Source organism: Lygodium microphyllum, chromosome 3, assembly GCF_053477565.2.
Source record: "Lygodium microphyllum isolate KBCC chromosome 3, Lygodium_microphyllum_v1.1.10, whole genome shotgun sequence".
In the NCBI taxonomy this organism is placed as follows: Eukaryota; Viridiplantae; Streptophyta; class Polypodiopsida; order Schizaeales; family Lygodiaceae; genus Lygodium; species Lygodium microphyllum.
In genome coordinates, this window is record NC_141137.1 from 189,374,432 (window position 1) to 189,397,836 (window position 23,405).

Sequence of the window (23,405 nt, forward strand, 5' to 3'; positions counted from 1 at the left end):
GTCAAGGTATTAGTTTTGAGGTAAAATGTATACGGGGGATTTATAATTATAACAAACCACAATGGAAAGCTCTCTAGGTCTCAACAAGGACACCAAGCGAGCAATTATAAAGAGGTGAAATGTGTGAAATGGCCACCTTGGGGAGATGGGGTGGGGGGGGGGGATAGCCAAATAATCTCAAACACAAAAACTAGAAGGGAAAAGAAGCTAGCAGAATATGACCCGATGTATGAAGCACAAATTTTGGTTAGAATAATAGCTAGGGAGAGCCACATCCCTGTAGACACCTTATTGAACCACCCACTAGTTAATAAGGTCCCTACAAAATAGAACTTCATTTAGAAGCCATTTGGCTAATTGTAACATATTTGGTTAATCAATACCTTACATTGTTCCTTATTATGCCAAATGTCCTAAACAAAGTCATGTTCTAGATCACATTTCTATCAATGGTTACTTCCATTACTAAATAGTAATAAAAAGTACAAAAGTATAAAAATTCCCCAATAGAATAATGTAAAATTCCAATAGAAATAAATAAAACACCATCTTAGGAAACATTAAAACCATGCATACCGAGATTCTAGTAGTCTAATAACCCTAAACACACATACTGAGATTCTAGTAGTTTAATAACTTTGCTCACTATTTTGTAGAATGCATATACTTTCATGATTCTAGTAGAAGCACATGCAGTCACATTAGGTGAGATTGGGACTCACTTTTGGGCCTTGTAAGAATTTCCACATCATCATTCTATTGAAAAAGGAGGCCTGTGAATAACTATGTCCATTGTACCTCAAAACTATATCATATAACATATTATTGGAAAGGTCTTAGATGAGAGTATTCTAACACATCAATTTCTGACATATTTGGAGTTTATATGCTCAACTTATGGAATCTAACCAAAAAGTGACCTTAGAAGTTTCGCAATGGTAGCCTCATCCTCATTGCTCCTTATGGGATATTCTCTAGAATCCCAAAGAGCTTAAAAGGCCCAAAAGTGAGTCCAAAGCTTCCCTAATGTTACATTTCCCAAACTTTGAGAGCTTAGTTGTGGGCTTCTTGGAACCATAGTCTTGTCCCAAGGCCTCCTACTAATTGTTGACGCAATCACATGAGTTGAGTTTTTTGTGATAGGGTTCATTTGACCTTAGGAATTGATTTGTTGTTGTTGCTTGGACCCCATGTTATTAGTGACATTTGGAGATTGTTATATCTAAGAATTCACATGCTGTTCATGGATTTTCTACTTCGGATTGACCTACTACTGCAAATTTAATAACTAAAATTCAAGTACATATTTTGAAAAATAAGATAAGACATACTTGAGGTAGCAACTTTTAGGCTTCCCATGCTTTTGACCAGTCCATGTTGAGATATCGAGCTCCACTCGTGATATGCCAGGGTGACCGTTGTGCATTTATGTCACCGACTTGTTAATTGTAGATGCGGTTGGTACACCGCCCATGAATAATAGCTAGATGACAGCTATCCTTATCTACTCTAGTTCGTGGCTCAGTTAGTATGCCACCTTAGTTAGTTGAGTTTGGTTTGAGACCCATATATAGGGTTCTTCTATTTCTTTGTATTAGAGTTCTTTTTGGCTTACCCAACTAAGAAGAGGAAAACTGTTTTCAGCCTCCACCTGTGTGTGTATTCCCCCATTGTGCAAGCAAGAAAGCTACAAGTGAGACTCCTTCCTTCTCTCCCACAATCTTGACATGGTATCAGAGCCTTGTTCGTGGTAAGGAGCTCAAGAAAGCAAACCAAGTTCGCGGTGTTCTAGTAAGAGGACCAGTGTTGCTTTCATTTTTCTGTTTTGGGAGCAAGTCTCTGCAGCAGGTAGCACAGCCGGAAAGTGCAAGAGTGCATTGTCTCAGATTGAGACGCCCTTCGCGGTGTAGCAAGAGGGCAGTATATGCTGCGAGAGTGGGCTTTATCCCTTGGTTGCTCTGTTTTTTTTATTTGAGGCTATTTCGGGGCCTGTTTTGGAGGCGGAAGTTTTCTGCACGCACTCAAGAAAAGGCCCTGTTTTATGCTGTGCGACCACTGTTCTACAGGTCAGTGAAAAGTTACTGTAGAAATTGCATCGTATGCCTGTAGGCAGAGACATTGGGAGTTACAGAATCATCCTTGTTGCCTGTTGATGCAAAATTGTCATTAGGAAGTGACTGTGTGGTCAAATACCACTTTCGTCAGTTTTGCAGATTTGTCCTTGTGAGGCTGAAGCTGTGTTTTTTACAGTGACAGAATTTTTTGCAGTGTTCTGTAATGGTGTCTGATTCTCTTTCACAGATTGTCACTGAAAAGCTTGATAAGAACAACTTCCAAGCATGGAAGTTTAGAATGACGAATTTCCTTATGGGAAAAGGATATTGGGAATTTGTTGTAGGAAATGAAGAAGAACCAGTTCTTCCTGATGTTCCCAATCAACAGCAAATGCAGGCATTTAAAGGATGGCATGAGAGAGCCAGAAAAGTTATGTATTGGCTGTCTATCAGTATTTCAGACTCTATGATTGTGCATATTCAGGATGCAAGTACGCCAAAGGAGGCATGGGATACTTTGTCAAAAATGTATAGCACAAATACGCAAGCCAGGAAAATGCAGCTCAAGCAAGAGTTGCACAATGTGCAAAGAGAAAGTATGAGCATCAATCACTACCACATGAAGGTGAAGAAGATTGCAGATGCACTTGCTTCCATTGGGTCGCCAGTGGAAGATGATGATTTAGTTTCCGTGACCTTGAATGGTCTAGGAAAGGATTATGCACAGTTCCGAACATCCACTTCCGTCCGTGAAAGATTTCCTGGTTTTGAGGAGTTGATTGCTCTTCTAATTTATGAGGAGCAGAGAAATGGTGGTGCATCTTCTTCAGGAGGAACTTCAAAAGAAACTGTCTTCTACTCAAATACTGGAAGAGGTAGAGGCAGAGGTAGAGAAGGCTGATCTGGAGGCCATGGTAGAAATCAGAATATGTAGCAAACTCAAGAAAACCAGTCCTATGGAGGAGGACGTGGTAACTCTAGAGGCAGGGGGAGCCAAAGAGGTTGTGGTGGATGGCAAAGAGGCCAAAATGCAAACAGCAATGTTGAATGCTACTACTATGGTAAAATGGGCCATATGGCTAAAGACTGCTATAAAAAGCAGAATGACATCATGAATGGAAAATTGCAACAAGGGAATTATGCATCTTCTAGTAGACAGGGTGATGACAGAAATGAGCATTTGTTTATGGTGTAGCACATGACCAATTCTGTGACAAGTGTAGAAGAAAGCAATGATGTGTGGTATGATGACTCATGTGCATCAAACCACATGACAGGTCATGTAGAATGGATGTAGGATGCAAGGAAAATGGAAAAACCAGGATTTGTGGAGACTGGTGATGATACTGCACATCCTATTGTGCAGATTGAAAAATTTCCTTTGTCTATGCAGGATGGGAAAAAGAAATACATGTCCGATGTATTTCATGTCCCGAATATCACCAAGAACTTGGTTTCTGTTGGTCAAATGGTTGAGCAGGGCTTGCAGGTCAGATTTAATTCTCATGGATGCTTTGTTGAGGATATGAAAAATAAAGGTCGCTTGATAGCAAAAGGAAAGAAGAAGGGCAGCATGTTTACATTGGATACAGACATGCCTGAATTGAGTGCAGCAATGTTTGCACATGGGACCAGTGTAGTTGCAGATATTGATATCTGGCATAAACGCATTGGTCATGTTAATGTACGTTGACTTAAATCAATGCAAGCCCAAAATATTGTTGTAGGATTGCCTAAATTCAAGGTTGCAGAAATGCATAAGGTATGTGAAGCCTGTCAGTTTGGAAAACAGGCAAGGTGTGGGAGCTTTCACTCAACCGCCAAGACCCTCGGACCGCTTATTGTTTCAAGCGTTCCAAGCTGAGCACTAATGGCTACCTCTCACATAGCCGACGCGCCATCCATATCTACTGGTGTAGTGAGCTTACCTTGATGCCGTTCGAGTTACCTCCTCTCCCGCGCACTCCGGTGGCTCCACGATCCAAGTGCAAGCTTCAAGCAAGCTCCATCCTCGAGCTCCACACTACAAGCTCCATTGCCGCGAGCAAGACAAGAGAAGAGAATAGAAGAGAAGAAGAGAGGAGAAGATGGAGAGCTTCTCATCCTCAGTCCCTCACCCTCACACACTCACTCCCTCACACTCTCACACTCCCTCTCTCAAGCACAAGCTCAAGCAAGCAAGAAGAAGAAGAAGAATAAGAAGAAGAGAGCTACTTTTGGCCACACACAAGAATGAGCTTCTCATTCACTTTTCAACTTTATATACAAAACCCTAAATCCCTTTTGGGTGGTCATCCCCTTTTTCCCCTTTTTACTTGGCCGGCCATAGCCTAGGCCATAGCCTAGGCCCTTTTTCCCATTATCCTTCTATCTTCCTAGCTTCCTTTCCACTGCCCGTCTACATTTACAAATTGCACGGGTGAGAGCCCGGCGCTCTTTTACAAGATTTCAGGGTGCGCCTTTTTATTTTAAAATGCGCCTTTCCCCTTTTGCCTTTGCCTTGGACTTTTAAGGTTGCCCTTGCGCTTTTGGCCTTTTCTCCTTTTCTTTCTTCAGTCGGGCTACCTTTTTTCCGCCTTTGCCCTGCGTCTTTTCCTCTTCCTTTTGCTTTCTTCGTGTTGGGGTTAACATTACCCCCCTCCTAGACGAGTGCCAGTCCCATGGCACTCACCATCGTAGGTAGTAGGCTGTAGCATGCACCGAAGACGTGGGTGACAAGGACGCCTGTGGTTTCCGTGGAGGAGTGTTGGTGGTGGTGCGACAGAAGTCCTGGGGGCCGATTGGTGGCCAAGGTGGCTGGTGGAAGGTTGTGGAGTTGGTGGTAGGGCTATGCTATGTTGGGGATTGCATTGATGGCCAGCACAAGTGTTGGTTTGTTGGGGATTCTGCACATGACGATTCCTTGCGGGCTGGTCGGATGGTAAGGGACAAGCATTCAAAGTTGAGTGTTGATAAGGAGCGATTGGAATTTCGTTGGAGGCTTCAATATCTGCAATTTGAAAGCCTCTCATGTGATCTCTCCCTAAGGGGTAGTGCTAGGCTTCTTATCGTGCACAAGACATATTTGATTAGTTTGGGAGACAGGTCGAACTCTAAGCAAGCTGAGAGTATTGTCCTGCACTTGAGGACCCAAACTGTGCATATACTTTGGTGCCAATATTATGTAAGTGCTCGTGCATACTTAGATATTACGTAGTTAGAAGACCGTGGGCTAGTTTCTCATAACAATGTGTGGATGAAGCAAAGTTGTTCATGTTGAGAAGAAGTACACGTGAAGGTATATGAGACATCCTTTGCATTGTGACTGCACGACGGAGCATAATTGAATACAGGGACACCGCACTTTCAGTAGCTAGAAACTGTTGGACTTGCTTGCTGAGTACGGTGTACTTTTCATGGCCAATCGTGCGGTGCTTATCATCACTAATTGCAATGGTACTAAGGCAGAGTGCAAAAGAAAATTGTGCAAGTGGGTGAGGGTGACAGGTCTAATCCTAGGTGAGACAAGCTCCCCAGGTATATCCTGCCCTTGATGTGCCCTAAACAATTGTGGGTGATTGTAGGGGGCTAGGAGACTAGGGACGAAGCCGGTCGACCAAGGTCACCAGACGTACCTAATTTAAGGACCCCTAGGTGCTGTGCTGTGATCGTGGGTGCTTCTTATTTTTCCATTCATTTCTTTTCCTTTTCTTTTCCTTTCTTTTCCTTTCTTTTTCTTTTTCTTTTTCTTTCTCTTTTTTTTTTTAAATTGCCTGAGTACAACCATTACAATATGTTGAGGCTATCAGCCGTTCAATGGGTTGGAAAATTTCAAGCTTCGAAGGCTCCGAAAATGAATAGTACAATGATGATGGTGCCCTAGCCTCGTTGTTAGAGAAGCAGTTGGCGAAAGGGGGAGATACACTTGAGATATTGCAACTGTCCTTGCGGCACATGCAATGTGGGTACAATTGAGGTAACAACTGCCGTGAGCCAACTATAGAGCTTGACCCAGAAAGGGGGCGTGGCCCAGGAATGTTTTGTGGGCCATGCAATGTGGGCGGTTGGCAAGGATGCTTTCGGCAGTGTGGCTTTGCCGCGGCTCATTGTGGGGTTGTGGGTGTTGCGGTGATTGGGCATTGAACATTTTCGCACAAGGACCTGTATTATCCTGCATCCACTTGTCGCTTCATGAGAGCATATGTATTGTGTATGCCGCAACTATAATAAACCAGTGCAATGCAAGGAAACATCACTTATTTGAATTCTATGGTGTTGACTAGACATTTATCACCCGCGCTTGATTAGCTTTTTCTTTTGCTAAAGGCGTAGCATATATTAAACGCAAATATGATAAGTTTATACAAGTCAAGAACATGTCAACACTTAACAAGTCGGGAACACTTAACCATTTAAAAACCAAAAGTCCTAGCCAGTTATCATTTGATAAGCCCTTCATGCATTATGGGCTACTCAATCTGTATGAGGCGGGGCGAGTCTGGGTGGCCGGGTGATTGGGGCTCTGCTGGTGTGGGGCTCCCGTGGGGGTGAGCAGGGAACATGTCGGCCGGGACATGAATGGTGTAATCCCGGCCCACTACCGTCTCCAGAATATCTTTAAATAATTCATTAAATTCTTCTCTTTCCCGAGCTGCCCTTTCTGCCTTTGAGCATCTGGGGCCCGAGCGAGAGCTGGGAGTTCGTACCACTAGTGCTGCCACCTGTTGCGCGTTTCGAGTCTCGACTTTCTTGACTCGAGGATTCTTCGGCCTTCGCCCTGGGCAATGTCGCTTAGGGCCTTGCTTCTTGGCATACCTCTTGATGGTGGGCACATAGCGCTCTGGTGGAGGGGCGCATGCCACATGCTCCAGCCTTCTGTGAAGAGCGTCTTTGCATGCTAGATCTCCATGATTCTCCATGCGTTCCGCCGCAAAAGGAAACCTGCAAGATGCACTCCAAGGGTTAGACCTTGATACAAGATACAACTGTTTGCATGGAAGGGATTTTAGTGTGGTTTATGAAGCGCATATGACAAGAAGGGGAGGGGTGAGGCATGCGGTGTTTGTTGTAGAGGAATGGCCCCCATGCTGATGTTTGTGTTGCCTCCAGCCATTAGCCAATATTGGCTTATGCTAAGTCGCGTGGGGACTGGTTGTCATGGAGTGGGATAGGGTACATCCTCGGAAGGATAGACCAAAAAGGGACGAAGGTGTATAGGAAGGGACAACACCCTGTCTACACCATCAGAGTTGTTGGTCAAGGCCTCCTATGGCGGCAATATGGGTTGCATGCCCTTCACTTGGAGGTGGGGTTGGTCACATGACTTTCAAAAGTGTGATAAGAGGAGGACCTGAGGAGCTTAGCCTGTCCAACCCGACTCTTCTCCCTGCGCTTGACCATCATTGCTTGTGTGTGTTGATATTGTTTATACATGGTGACACAAAAATCAGTGTTTATTTATATACATATCTATGAATCCATGTCACATCACGAGGATAAGAACCAAGTGTAGAACTCAGGGTTGTACCGGAGCGTGGCACACGCATCTAGTATTCGTGGCAGCTGACTTAATAGTGATAGATATTTTGCCTCGAGTAGCATGGAACCTTGACCGAGTCTACTGGCAATATGTAACTCCTCCTCAGTGAGAACCTTATCAATCAAAGGGCCCTGTAGCCTAGTCCCAGCTAAGTCCGTACCCCGAATGTTAGTGAGCACTCGAAGGGAAGTTGGTGCCACGTAGGTTGGGTCCCTTTGGGATCGCCATTTGGCCAATCGCTCCTCAGAGACTGTCATGATCTGAGCCCCTAGTTCAACCATTACAACGCGGCTTTCGCACCAACGCTGATCAAATTGACTCTGGCCTACTGACAGTCGCTTTAGTAGCTCTATGTCTACGAGATTCGGTCGGCAGAGCACTTCATTGAACGTGACGGTTAAGCGTAGTTCATCAGCCTCCTCGTCAGGGATGAGTCACATCTGTTCATGTAGGAGCCTATCGTAGTGCCCGTTAAGATGTTCTTGTTCTTCCCATGATAGAGGAAAGGTCAAGTAATCTCCAAGCTGCTCCTTGGGGATCGTGCCCATGTCCGCAAGGACGTAGACACGTGTGACCACTTTGAGCTTAGCATCCAACTCAGTTAAGCATTCTGTGACACTCCTATGTTCAACGAGGGCTTGCTCGGTTGCTATCTCATGCAAAGTTCTAAGAGTTTCCTTCGGCTTTAGCATGGCTGGGGGCTCAGGCCTAGATGAGCAAGACTGGTCAACGCTAGGGTCTCTTATGCTCTTGGGGTTCTCACGTTTCTCCTGAGGTTTTGCTGCAATTTTGTCATGGTTCTTCTTGGATGTGACTAGTATAGATTTGTCACCCTGTTGTGATGACGTTGTATCCACTCTTGATTGGTCAATGCAAGTTCTATTGTTAGTGGATAGAGTGTTGCAAGCAACTGTTGATGGCAACTGTTGCTTTGGTTTGTCAGAGCACATAGATGTGCCTGAGGTTTCACTGCTATTAGGAGAGGCATCAGTGGGTTCATTGGTGGATGGACTCGATGCTTTATTCATAAGCTCTCCAGCACCCTTCGTCTCAATGTTATTGGGGTCCACAACCACCTGCAATTGTTGTTGTTTTCTCTACTTTCTCCTCTTTTTCTTGGTCAATGAAGGTGCCTCTCTCAACGACTCAGGACCCTGGACTAGGTCAACCGTTGACGTGCTTGGTTGGGCCTCAGCATTTCCCTTCTCTAGTGTGTCCTTATGGGACATAGCCGTGGTTTGCTGAATAGCCTTGCCCGGTTGTGAGGGCACAACTGCCGCTCTTTTTGGAGAGTCTAGCTTTTCAACCCACTCCCTTGCGTTTAACTCCCCCGTCCTAGGCTTTAGGCACTTTGAAAGTGCTGGAGTTGTCGAGGGCTTTGGTTGCGACACCTCCTCCATAAATAAACTACTAAGGACACGTTCCACAAGGGGCATTGTCACAGCCAAGGGCTGTGACTGCTGTGGTCCCTGATTGGAAGTAGTAGCAGCTAGTTTAGTGGGCTGGCTACCCTTGGTGGATTGCGGTATCAAGTCCCTAGGGCGATCAGAAGTGGTTGTGTCTTTTGTTGGCCTTTGAGCACTCATCTGTGTAGATCGAACATGAGCTGATCTAGTCACATTAGGTGGCTCAGGCATATCCTTGGGTTGAGAGCTACAGATGGCATCATGTCCGACCTCTTTGACGGTTGGAAGCTTAGATGGAGATAGAGATTGGAATTGAGCAGTCGCCCTTGACAACTGTTGTAGTGCTTCCTATGTCTGTTTGGGAGAAGAGGGCGTAGGAGATCTAGGACTCTTAGGTGGACTTGGCACTCGCTGAATGATTTTCTTGAGGTTATTAGACAATTGTGCCATTTGCTTTGTTGAGCGATCAGCCTTGCCTTGAGCAATGTTGTGCCTATGGTGCTTGTTTTCCCCTTGGGAAATCAAAGGCTCCTTGGACACTAACGGTTTTTGTGCCTGCTCAATGGCTACATATGACATCTGCTTATTAAGTATGCTAGGTTGGGGCTCTTTCTTTCGAACACTCATGTCCGGTTTCTTACCTCCAGACCTAGAGTTTCTTTTAGATGTCCTCCTGTGCTTTGTTGCTTTTGATGCACTCTGGCCTTCAGCCGACCAGGGAGGTTTGGCAAGGGGTTTTGGCACCCAAATCCATCGGTTGCTTGCATAATACCCTTGAGCCCGAAGCAACGCCTTGGATATCCATCGTGGCATTGTGTTGGCTCTCCATCGATGCCTCCGTCTATAAGGCTTGGGCTTCTTTTGTGGTCTTCTACGATATTTGTAAGTCCAAAGCTCGTCCTTGGCATTATCTCTTGACCTTCTTGTTTCAGGCCTGGCCTCACTCACTGGTTCTCATTGTTCGACCTGTGCTTATATCAGTTTTTCCAACAAGTCCTTGCTCTCGTCAGTAGGCTTAACTATTACGTCAGCACCTTCCTTGCCTTTCCCTTGAGGTTCGATGAGGTCACCCTTGCTAAAGGTGGTGACTATCCTCACACCCGGTAGTGTCAGGTGTATCCTCTGTGCTACATAGTCAGCCTCACATTTGGTCGCCCTTTTGAAGGGTCTTCCTAGGAGGGTTTCTTTCCTGCAGCTAGCACTTTTTGGAGGAACATGAAATAGGATAGGCAAGCTTTCCGTTTCAATTGTCGCAAGGATTTTGCACTTTCCTAGAAGTGCTTGTGGGTGTTCCCCGTAAGGATTAAGAGTTGCATCAGTCGGTGTGAGCTCTGGTTGGCCTAGTAGGGTCCATGATTCATAGGTCAAGATATTAAAATCTGCTCCTTCATCAATTAGAGCATCAATAGTATACTCTCTTTTCGCGGTGAGTTTGACCCTAAGATAAGCAAGTGGTACTATGTCTTCATCTTCCGGGTCTTGGCTTGTAAATTTAAGCCTTCTGACAGATGTCCTTGAGTTCTCGACTGTACGACCAGATGTGGATTCTCCACTGCTGTCTTGGATCATCAGTGCAGTGCTATTCAAGGTACATCTCTCGTCAAGAGTGTCATGTCTAGTCATCTTCGCATTTGTAGCTTGCTGAAGTTGCATTTTGCTCTGACTAGACACGGTTTGAACACAATGTCTTTGTGTTCTCATGGTGTTGCCTTTTTGCCCTTGATGGCTAGATGGGCCCATTGAGGTTCTAGGGTCTCTATTTGTCTCTATTCGGGTATGGGCTTTTGGCTGCTCTTTTGCAAGTGAGAATTCATGCTCGTGTAGAGCCGTTACTTCACTAGGGTCCAATTTGGAGGGCCTGTCACGGCACGCGTTTTCTCTCCAACCTACTCGGGGGAGGTGCGGAGGGGGTAGAGCCCCCTCTGCGGGGGTCCGGGGGGGGCAGTCCCCCCGGCCCACAGGGCCGTTACGGTAAACGCCATACATAATTTGGAGGACCGTTTATAGCCAAATTTTGAACTACGTGCTCTAAATTTTAGCCCGGTGATGGATCTGTGATGTGCCTTTAGCTCTACGTAGCCTTTGGGGTCAATCTCGAGGTTCAGATATGTCAAAATTTGTGTTCTAGATACCTGTCCGATTTTGACAGTTTTCTGTCCGATTCTCAAATGTCCGATTTTCAGGAGTCCGATTATCAGAATCGGACGTCCAATTCTAGGTGGTCCGATCGGAACAATGGTCTGATTTTGATCACGTCCGATTCTGGGAATCAGATCGGACAGGGTGGTCCGATTCTGACTGGTTTGATTGTGGACGGTCCGATTCTGGACTGGTTCGATTCTGATTGGTCCGATTCTGGGTGGGTCCGATTTCCTCGATCAGACAAGGTGTCCGATCGGACAGGTTGGTCCGAGTCCGAGTGGTCCGAGTCCGAGTGGTCCGAGTGGTCCGATTTCCAAAATCGGACGGGTTGGTCCGAGTGGTCCAATTTTCAAAATTGGACGAGTTGGTCCGAGTGGTCCAATTTCCAAAATCGGACGGGTTGGTCCGAGTGGTCCGAGTCCGAGTGTCCGAGTATGGACTGGTCCGATTCTGGGACTCGGATGGCCTAGTCCGACTACACGGACGACAGCCCGCGAGTTGCACGCGATGCCTCTAGACTGACGTCTACTATATCGAATCATCCAGCACCTTCTAGATAGGTGCAAGACACTACAAGGGAATGCCAGACATGCCTGGAACCACTGTGGTGCTCGAATCGAATGGCACTCCAAGGATCTGTGCCCCTATTTCCTTGTTTTAGCCTGTTATACAGCAACAGAGAACCCTACTGTTTGTTTCTTTTTCTTTGTTTTTTCCTATCCTAAATGCATCCAAAACACAAAGTAAATACCTACACTACTCCATCTCATAACATAAATCTCAGAAAGCAAAAAACCTACTTGCCAAGGAGATCGAATACCCTCTTCAACCCCCTCACTTCCTACCTATCTACCTCAAGCACCGGTTCGGGGAAAACCCTACTCCAATGCTCGATTCGAAGCGCGCAAGTGCTCAAGGCTTGAATCCATTGGTCCCGGCAACGGAACCAAAATGTGGGAGTTTTCACTCAACCGCCAAGACCCTCGGACCGCTTATTGTTTCAAGCGTTCCAAGCCGAGCACTAATGGCTACCTCTCACATAGCCGACGCGCCATCCATATCTACTGGTGTAGTGAGCTTACCTTGATGCCGTTCGAGTTACCTCCTCTCCCGCGCACTCCGATGGCTCCACGATCCAAGTGCAAGCTTCAAGCAAGCTCCATCCTCGAGCTCCACACTCCAAGCTCCATTGCCGCGAGCAAGACAAGAGAAGAGAAGAGAAGAGAAGAAGAGAGGAGAAGATGGAGAGCTTCTCCTCCTCGGTCCCTCACCCTCACACACTCACTCCCTCTCTCAAGCACAAGCTCAAGCAAGCAAGAACAAGAAGAAGAAGAAGAAGAAGAGAGCTACTTTTGGCCGCACACAAGAATGAGCTTCTCATTCACTTTTCAACTTTATATACAAAACCCTAAATCCCTTTTGGGCGGTCATCGCTTTTTTTCCCTTTTTACATGGCCGGCCATAGCCTAGGCCATTTTTTCCATTATCCTTCTATCTTCCTAGCTTCCTTTCCACCGCCCATCTACATTTACAAATTGCACGGGTGAGAGCCCAGCGCTCTTTTACAAGATTTTAGGGTGCACCTTTTTATTTTAAAATGCGCCTTTCCCCTTTTGCCTTTGCCTTGGACTTTTAAGGTTGCCCTTGCGCTTTTGGCCTTTTCTCCTTTTCTTTCTTCAGTCGGGCTACCTTTTTTCCGCCTTTGCCCTGCGTCTTTTCCTCTTCCTTTTGCTTTCTTCGTGTTAGGGTTAACACAAGGAAACCATTTCCTAGACATGTTCAAGAGAGTAAGAAGCCATTGGAATTAATCCACTCTTATGTGTGGACTATTAAAGCTGCATCTCTTGGAGGCTATCATTATTTTGTCACTTTTATTGATGACTATAGCAGAAAAGTTTGGGTGTATTTTATAAAAAAGAAAAGTGAAGTTTTTGGGCATTTCAAAACTCTTAAAGCTATGGTTGAAAAAGAAACAGGCCTACAGATAAAATGCCTAAGGTCAGATGGAGGGGGAGAGTACCTCTCAAATGAGTTTGCAAGGTTCCTACAGGAGCATGGCATAAAGCAGCAATATTCATGCAGTCATACCCCACAACAAAATGGAATTGCAGAAAGGAAAAATAGGCATATTGGAGAGGTATCTCATGCCATGCTCAACAAAAAAGACTTGCCAGATTTTTACTGGGCTGAGGCAGCTGCTACAGCAGTCTACATAATGAACAGGATTCCCACTGCAGCAATACATGGCATGACTCCAGAGGAGAGGTATACTGGTAGGAAACCAGATATTTCTCATTTGAAATTTTTTTATTGCATTGCCTATGTTCATGTGCCAGATGAGTTGAGATCCAAGTTGGATCCAAAAGCTGAGAAGTGCATCTTTATTGGTTACTCTCTGCAGCAAAAAGGGTATAGATGCTATAACCCTTCTACTCGTAAGTTTACAGTGAGCAGAGATTTTGTTTTTGATGAGATGAGTAGCTGGTATAAACCAGTATATGTGATTGATAATGTAGATGCACAAAATGGTAACGCTGCACAGAATTCACAGCAGCAGTCACAAGATATTAGTAGACCTGGAGCGTCATCTAATAGTGGTTCACATTCTTCGCCATGGATAGGCAGATTGAGATCAAGAGAATCTTCTCAAAGCAATGCAGATAGTGGTATGCAGGTATCACAAAAAGGAAAAGAGAAGGTAGATCAGCCCATGTTTGATGTGAATGCAGGTCACTCTTATGTGGATGGTGAATCCAGTGGCTCAGAACAGAGCATTGATGATGAGTTGGGTATTCCTTCTATTGTTACACCTGGAGTAAGGAAGACTAGGGATGTTTTGAGAGCATCTAGAAGTGAGCTTACTTTGCACAGGTCTACCAGAGCTAGGTATCCTGTGGATAGGCTGAAATATGATGGATTTATAGCCATTCACTATGCATATATGGTCAAAGTGATACAGGAACCAAAACCCACTTCTTTTGAGCAAGCCATGGGAAAACAAAAATGGGGGAAAGCCATGGATGAAGAAATGGATGCCTTGGAAGCAAATGCTACATGGGAATTGGTACCTTTGCCTAAAGATAAGAATGCAATTGGTTGTAAGTGGGTTTATAAGGTGAAACACAATGCAGATGGTTCTGTGGATAGATACAAGGCAAGATTAGTAGTCAAGGGGTATGCACAAACATATGGCATTGATTATGAAGAAACATTCAATCTGGTTGCAAGGATGGCAACCATAAGAGCAGTCATTGCTATGGCTGCATCAAAGGGATGGTCTTTACATCAGATTGATGTAAAGAATCCCTTCCTGCATGGTGATTTGAAAGAAGAGGTCTATATGGAGCAGCCACTAGGTTATGTGCATATTGTTCATCCTGAGTTTGTTTGCAGGTTGAAATAAGCCTTGTATGGCTTGAAACAAGCACCTAGAGCATGGTCTGACAAGATAGGACAGTATCTTATCACTATTGGCTTTTAGATTTCCAAGGCAGATTTCTCACTTTATGTGAGAAAAACAGAGAAAGGTATTATGCTGCTTGTCATTTATGTTGATGATTTGATTATCACAGGTAATAGTGATGAAGATATCCTTCATGTAAAAATGCTATTGAAGCAGAAGTTTGAGATAAAGGATTTGGGAGAGCTGCATTATTTCTTGGGCATTGAGGTGATAAGATCACCAAGTGGGATATGGCTCTTGCAGAGGCAGTATGGATTGGACATGCTGTCCAAATATGGCATGACAGGCTGTAAGCCTATTTCAGTTCCTTTGGAGCAGAATGTGAAGCTGAGCACAGATGCAAGTGAGCTTCTGGAAGACCCTACTATGTACAGGCGCATAGTAGGAAGTTTGATTTATATGACTATTATCAAGCCAGATTTGAGCTATGCTATTGGACTGGTAAGTCAATTTATGCAGGCTCCAAGGAAACCGCATTTGGATGCGGCTAGACGCATACTCAGGTATGTGAAGTCCACATTGCAGTATGGACTATTTTATGAGACTAGCGTTCAGATACAGTTGCATGGATACACTGATGCTGATTGGGCTAGTAGTATTTCTGATAGACGATCTACCAGTGGATATGTGTTCTCTTTTGGGAGTGCTTGTCAAGATTGTGGGAGAGAAGGAAGGAGTCTCACTTGTAGCTTTCTTGCTTGCACAATGGGGGAATACACACAAAGGTGGAGGGTGAAAACAGTTTTCCTCTTCTTAGTTGTGTAAGCCAAAAGAACTCAAGTACCTAGAAATAGAAGAACCCTATATATGGGTCTCAAACCAAACTCAACTAACTAAGGTGGCATACTAACTGAGCCACGAACTAGAATAGATAAGGATAGCTGTCATCTAGCTATTATTCATGGGCGGTGTACCAACCGCATCTGCAAAACTGACAAGTCAGTGACATAAATGCGCAACGGTCACCTTGCCATATCACGAGTGGAGCTCGATATCTCAACAGTGCTGCAGTCACTTGGAGCAGCAAGAAACAACCTACAGTTGCCTTGTCAAGCATAGAGGCTGAGTACAGGGGCACAGCAATGGTTGCATGTGAGGTAGCTTGGTTGCATAAGCTACTTTATGATATGCATCAGCCTACAAATAGGCCAGTTGTCATTATTGTGACAACATGAGTAGTATACACTTGGCAAATAACCTAGTCTATCATGCTAGAACAAAGCACATTGAGGTGCATTATCACTATGTGCGGGAGAGGGTTTTATTAGGTCTTATTGATCTAGTTTATGTCAGCACAGAGGATCAGGTAGCTCACATATTCACGAAGGCATTGGGCGCAGAGAAGCTGCGCAAGTTCAAGGACCTTCTTGGTGTGCAGGAATTGGGATTGAGCTCGAGGGGGAGTGTTGAGATATCGAGCTCCACTCGTGATGTGCCAGGGTGACCGTTGTGCATTTATGTCATGGACTTGTCAGTACAGATGCGGTTGGTACACCGCCCATGAATAATAGCTAGATGACAGCTATCCTTATCTACTCTTGTTCGTGGCTCAGTTAGTATGCCGCCTTAGTTAGTTGAGTTTGGTTTGAGACCCATATATAGGGTTCTTCTATTTCTTTGTACTAGAGTTCTTTTTGGCTTACCCAACTAAGAAGAGGAAAACTGTTTTCAGCCTCCACCTGTGTGTGCATTCCCCCATTGTGCAAGCAAGAAAGCTACAAGTGAGACTCCTTCCTTCTCTCCCACAATCTTGACAGTCCATATTCTGTTAATGTGAAAACACACCTTCTTATTTGACTCAATGGTAAGACAACTAATATGTATACTTGATTTTCCATGTTTATTCCTATGTTAAGCTTTCCATAGATTTCCTTCCAACAATTAAGCTAATTATATCAATAGGATGGCCACTTTACCCTCGTGTGAGATATGATTCGGAAGCTAATGCTCCCATTTGACCTATTGTTAAAGTGCCTAGAGAGATGAAGCCATGGTCCAATCAAGTTAAGCCCATGTTTAAACCAATCACCAACACTATGAGATGGTAGCCACAAATACAAAAATATCTAGGAGATGGGACTGAGGTTCACAAAGGCACATGCCATGACCACCTTTGCGAAGTGCAAAATGGTTTGCACTAGCACATAGGCTCATAAAAGGTAGCCATTTTGCGAACCATTTTGCAAAGTGCAAAATGGTTTGCACTAGCATAGACCATTGTTAGGCTCACAGACGTAGCCATGGTCGGTATGTATGTTAAATGATAGAGTCACATTAACTCAAATGAGTTTCTTCCTTTTGTTGGTAGGGCTTCTCAACCTACAAAAATGCTCGATTTAGACAAGAGAAGCTAGGGATGTTGAAATGATTACACAAATGTATTATGGAAAGTAAGGAATTATAATAGAAAGAGATTATGTATTGTGCAGCCAGAAAGAACTTGAATCCTGAGTTTTTTTTATTAGAGGTTGTGTGTGGAAGTGGTATTAAGTTTTATTGAGGAGGAGGTGTAGAAGTTGTAGTGGTCCATAGTAGTTGGCATGATCTTTGTAGGGCTGTGCTCGCCAAGGGAAAGTTTGTAAGTTGTGAAATGGTCTCACAATTCACAAAGCTATCCTTAGGTAGGTATCTTCGCTAGCCATCTTTTGGTCTATAGTAAATATTGAAGCTATGAAGATAGACACTTGTGTCCAAAGCTGCCTATGTGATCTCCACATCATTTTATAGGTTACGGTGGTCTTGAGCATCATGAATCATAGTGATGGTGTGATGATTGATGAGAATGATAGAGTAGGTTAATCACTTTATACTCATCCATTAGTAGGAGATGGATCACATGTATCCCTCTAGAGAGGTGGATGATGTTGAACAAGATGGTAACTAGGGAACTTTACATGACAATGACCATGACTATCTTCTCAACAAGATGTTGTATGGGGATTGGACAATCATCACTAGAAGTAATACCAAAAAATGTATTAACACAAATCTCAAGGAGCACTTTGATACTCCTCAATCTCTCATAACAGTCAGATGTGGTCATGGTCTCTAGCTTGGATGCATGAGTTTAGAGAGAGAGAGAGAGAGAGAGATTCATGGAAATGATGTTGGTGGAGTTTGTAGTTATTATTGAGGTAGTGAAGGAGAGTGGGAAGGTCGATGAAGTCACCTTCTTGGTGGCACTATTTGTGGAAGGAGAGGAGGTCATTGATCTAGAAGGAGGTCTTGAAGTTTGGATTACTGTGGATGCACAAGGAACTGTAAACCATTTGCTATGTAGTGAAATTAATCCAAAGTAGTAAATTCCTCAAATTTCCTAGTTATAACTAACAAAATTGCTTCCCAAAAATTTTACTACATATAACTCAAAAGAATCCTACACGTAATTAGTAAACCTATTGCTTTTCCTATATAGTTATTCTTTTTTGTATAGTAAAATACAATCTTCCTAATAGATAGACCCATTTTCCATACAATGAAGCCTTTGCAACTAGGAATTACATTAATTGTCTATATAAGAACTAGCTAAGCGTAGCACAATTCTAATAAAACATTTGGATCATTTTATGGCAAACCACCATGTGAGATTATGACTAGTTTTACAATGTGCAATATATACCCACATGAACAAAACAGTAGCACAAATCAATATTTTAAAAAGGTGTGTTTGGTTTATTGGTAAGAGGAACTTGCATCTCATAGATTGTGGGTTCAAGGCCTATTAGATCCTCTACATTTCTTTAAATACTAAAGTGAAAAGTGATTGTCCTCTTATGAATTATTCGTGCACTAGTCCCCTGGGCAGGGGATTTCCCTTGCCCAGATCTGCCCTTCATGTGGGTTGTGCAGCATCCATTGTTTGCTGACACGGCACCTCCATGCCCCTCTATTTTGTAATGTGAACTAGCCATTTGGGTGTATGTATAATCGCCTAGATTACATTATAAACCAATAACTCGCAACATGCCATTGTGACCCATATAGCATGACAAATGGATGTGTCCTAATTTATGATAAATATTATATAATCTTGACTTTTTGGTGTACAATTATTATTATTTAAACAACTTTCACTTTCTCCCTACACATAGAGGACATCCCAATGTATAATTAGATCACAAAAACTACTAGTGTTTCCTTAACTTGCATTCACGGGTCCAACAAGCTCATTCGATCACAAACATTTGATGTGAAGTCTAGACTATGGATCTTAGTGTTCTTTGAACTTACCTGGCCATTAAAGGCTCAGGAAGTTTTAATTATTTGATATCAAGTTTAGGTTGTAGATTTGAGCACTCCTCCAACTTACAATCTCGATTCTAAGAGGCACATAAAATTTGAAGCCCGTATTATCAAGTTTAGAAACCGATCATAAGATTTTAACTTCTTACTATTAAGTTCTTATTATTAAGTTTAGGAAAGTATTAACAATATCATTTACAAATGTCATAAGTGTTCATTTGTAAGCAAACCTTTGTGTTTGCACATATTAAACCTACAAAAGAAGAAGTAATAATAAACTCAAGGGGAGTTGAACCCCAAACACAATTTGTGTCTACCAAAGAGTCTACCTACACAAGTCAAAAAGAATATTTGTACAGAGAGAGACACACACACAGACAGATAGATAGACAGATAGATAGAGAGAGACAGAGACAGAGACAAAGTCATGATTGCCTTTTAGAGGCAATCATGCCTCTCTCTTTAATTCCATATATACACATGTATAGCTCCCACATGCACACAAAACTATATCCTCTAATAAGATCCAAAAGTTAAAAAGTGAGTGGATTTACATGTCAAAATAAAAGGTCGCCTCTACTTTTACATAATCTAATGATTTTTTGTATTCCTATCCAATTTGTGTTTTATTTTTTAGTAATATTCCAAAGTCCAAACCATAAAGCATCCCATGAATGATAGAGACAAACCTACTCATCTCTTAAGGTTGAATAATCAACACCAACAAATCTTATGTTTGTTGAGTCAAAGATCTAGATTATTACAAAGATATAGCCTATTTTGTAGAGATATGTTCGAGATAATAATTAAGAATATTATTTGAGTCCTTGAATATTGATGAGTTAACTACACTTTTACAAGAACATACCAACAATGAATCATTAGGTTACTTGTTGAGATTTAAAAGTGCCAATGTCAACAACTTGTGCTTAGGCATGTGCTTATCAAGAGAGCGTGCATGTGTTTAGGTTGGGGGCTATATATACTAGTAAGTTTACAACACTCCTTCATGATTATTCATATCTATTGTAGGCTCTACTTTAGTTGTCCAATATCACAAGCAAGAGAAGATGGTATTGCTAATCCAAACATCGTGACCTTCTTTTGATCTTAAATTTTGAAAAATCACAAGAAGATACAAAACTCCCATCTCCCAACTTGCATATGGTTTCTTCTTCTACACTACTAGCAAAATTTTGAAGACCTTACAACGTTAGAACTTTTAAAGAGCTTAGAACCTTACAAACTAATCCCCTTAATTGTTTCTAATCCAACTTATTAGACTTTTTACTGGTAAACATGGACGCATGGCACTGCTACATCAGACTGTTAGTGTACTCCTAGTACACTAGTTGGGACTGGTTGCATGCTTCGACTACTTGTTCTCTCTAATACTCACATGCAAGGCTCATGCAAGGTAATGAATTTAGGCAAGCACCCCCAGCTCCACACATCATCAGTATCCTGAGATACTTCATGATCGTCATATCAAGATGGTCTTCCTAGCATGGTAGTTGGGAAAGAATGGCATGTCATCGTTGAGGTAGCACAACATCTCTATGAGGGAGATGACATTGTTCTAGTGCTCCAAGTTATATGTTCTAGGCCATACTAGCTACATGCTTTGACTACTTGTTCTCTTTGATATTCACATGCAGGGTAAGTTGTTGCTACATCAACTTTCATTGTACTCCCAGTATGCTATCCAGGACTATCTATATGCTTCCACTGCTTGTTCTCTTTGATATTCACATGCAAGGTAAGGATGCTACGACTATAATATGTATTCTTAAAGGTTATAATGCAAATCAAAAAAGTATGTGCAAGCAAAGTGTTACCATTTGGTGGACATTCTCATGACGTTTGTTTAAATCATGTAGATCTACTCACGAAAAGCCTCACTACTGAGGGCTTTGCCTTCCTTAGGAGATTGATGGGCATTGGATGAGATGACGTTTTTCCTCATCTTGTTGTACATGTGTACATTGTACTGACTATTCTTTTTTCTTTTCACTCCTCACTCGGACAGATTCACCTTTAAGTGGGAGGTTTTTGGGGGTAAAGGAACCTTCGCCTAGCCACTCGTGTATTACTACACTGACAGGTGCTGCCATTGCACATTGCAGGTGGTGGGCACCCGTCACTGTGACTTTATTATTTATTCTTTTAGTGACAGTTTGAATAAAGGAAGGCCCAGTCACACATTGTGACTGTTGGAGTTTCCATTTTGTGTCTCTCTCTTTCTTGCTCTTACTCTCCCACCATAGCTCTTCCAAGAAAGCTTCAATCCTTCTCACCTTTTAGTCTTGCTAGCCCTCGTCTCTTTTGAGGAGAACCTAGTTATACAACAAATTCAAGTCATGGACTTTCTTCCACTTCCATTGTCATGATTCTAAAAGCCGTTTGAGGGGTTTTAGGGTTGCGCCAGGGTTATCCTGTAGTTTCTTTTTCAAGAATTCCAAGATCCTCATTAATTTCAATTTATTTTTAGGCATGTGGTAGGACAAGCCAAGATTTTCTTAATATGTGGTGCCATCATCCAAATATGAATCAAAGGTGGTGTTTAACCTAATCATTCTTCCTTTCTCCTTGTTTATCCCCACTATTGGCTGTATCGGTTGCTTGCTTATAATCATCCTCATCATTCGAGAAGGAAAAATCAATGGTAGCAAGGATATACATCCAATCTCACTTATTGTTAGGACAGGGGATGTATTTCGTGAATGGACCATAGTTTGATGTGGATTTGTTGTAGCAAGGTGGAGATGGCATCCGGGTCAATAGGTGAGGTCTTCCAAGTGTCCATCTCAATCCTAATAGCTTTCATGTGATTTTCAAAAAACATCAAGTTCTTACCCCAATCCTCGATCACTCAAGCGCTTCTCATCTAGGATTGACCTAACAAAATGTCATAGTTGACTCCCTTCATAACAATAAAGTTCACTACAAATCTAACACCTATAATTTTTGTAAGACAGTCCTTCAACACACCAAATGGTTTGATGACCTTTGTTCCATTGGCCAATGTAATGTTAAATCATATAATTTCTACAGGTGGGTTGCCTCAAGCTTCAATATTATTGTTAACCCTCAAATGAACAAGGTGAAAAAGCTAGAAAATCTAAAGTAGAAGACAAGGCCAAGGCAAAAGTGAAATAGAAGACGAAGGCGCCCCAAGAAGAATCTAGAAACACAAGAAGTGCAGAAAAGTCCTAAATCAAGGAAAAAGGTGCATAAGAAAAAGTGCGAGTCTATACTGTTGTAATAAAGTGCAAGGCGCACCATGATTTATTTTAAGAGTGCCGGGCTCTCACCCGTGCAATTTGTAAATGTAGATGGCTAGTGGAAAGGAAGCTAGGAAGATAGAAGGACAATGGAAAAAAGGGCCTAAGCCATGACTGGCCATGTAAAAAAGGGGATAAGGGGATGACCGTCCAAAAGGGATTTAGGGTTTTGTATATAAAGTTGAAAAGTGAATGAGAAGCTCATTCTTGTGTGTGGCCAAAAGTGGCTTTCCTCTTCTTCTTCTTCTTCTTCTTCTTGTTTGCTTGAGCTTGTGCTGGAGAGAGGGAGTGTGAGAGTGTGAGGGAGTGAGTGTGTGAGGGTGAGGGACCGGGGAGGAGAAGCTCTCCATCTTCTCCTCTCTTCTTCTCTTCTCTTCTCTTCTCTTCTCTTGCTCGCGGCAATGGAGTTTGGAGCGTGGAGCTTGAGGATGGAGCTTGCTTGAAGCTTGCACTTGGATCGTGGAGCTACCAAAGTGTGCAGGAGAAGAGGTAACTCGATCGGCATGGAGGTAAGCTCACTACACCCATAGATATGGATGGCACGTCAGCTATGTGAGAGGTAGCCATTAGTGCTCGGCTTGGAACACTTGAAACAATAAGCAGTTCGTGGGTCTTGGTGGTTGAGTGAGAGCTCCACATTTTGGTTCTGTTGCCGGGACCAACGGATTCAAGCCTTAAGTGCTTGCGTGCTTCGAATCGAGCATCAAAGTAGGGTTTTCCCCGAACTGGTGCTTGAGGTAGATATGTAGGAAGTGAGGGAGTTTGAAGAGGTATTTGATCTCCTTAGCAAGTAGGTTTTTGGTTTTTGGACTTGGAAAAGCATGATGGAGTAGTGTAGGTATTTCCCTTATGATTTTTTCTTGCATTTAGGAAGGATAGGAGAAAAACATTGGAGCACGCTGTAGGGTTTTATGTTGCTGTATAACAGGCTGAAATAGGGAAAAGAAGGGCAAAAAATGAATTTTTGGGTTAAATATTGATAAAGGGAGCAAGATTAAGGTGAGTGCAGGTCTAGGCAAGGTGATAAGGTGCCAAGAGTGGTAAGAAAGGCCACATTTTGCATTGCAATGTTTGAAGAGAGCAAGAGAGAGGGAGAGAGCTTCATCGCGTGGACCTGCTTCAATCTGGTCATCTAGGAGTTATTTTCCCAGCCCAAGTAATTTCACACCTTCCCCTACTTGAGTAGCTTGGATCTGGAGGTGCTCAGCAGCAAGGTAGGAAGGCCTCGATCGCTCATCCGACGAATTCTTTGAAGTCCAAAAAAAATTGCAACGGGCTCGGCCCGTCCAAGTGATG